The sequence below is a fragment of the Trachymyrmex cornetzi genome, unplaced genomic scaffold, assembly GCF_001594075.2.
Source record: "Trachymyrmex cornetzi isolate Tcor2-1 unplaced genomic scaffold, Tcor1.1 scaffold215, whole genome shotgun sequence".
In the NCBI taxonomy this organism is placed as follows: domain Eukaryota; kingdom Metazoa; phylum Arthropoda; class Insecta; order Hymenoptera; family Formicidae; genus Trachymyrmex; species Trachymyrmex cornetzi.
Window position 1 is genome coordinate 35,056 of NW_017296793.1, and position 264 is coordinate 35,319.

A 264-nucleotide genomic window follows, 5' to 3' on the forward strand; every position below is an offset into this window, starting at 1 on the left:
GTCTAAATTTGAAGATATTTGAATATTTCTAAGACTTTCACGAATATTTTCTACATAGAAGTTACACAGTAAGTTGTATAGATTTTCTTTATGTATCATATGGAAAAATAAAGAACAGATTCTCCTGTCTATTTAATCATTAATCAGAAATTGTATATAATTTTATCATAGAAGAAAAATTTATTATCTTGAATGAATAATCCTGTATTTAAATTCTTCGTAATATGGCTAAAAAATGAGATAGTGAAATAAAAAGAATGCATT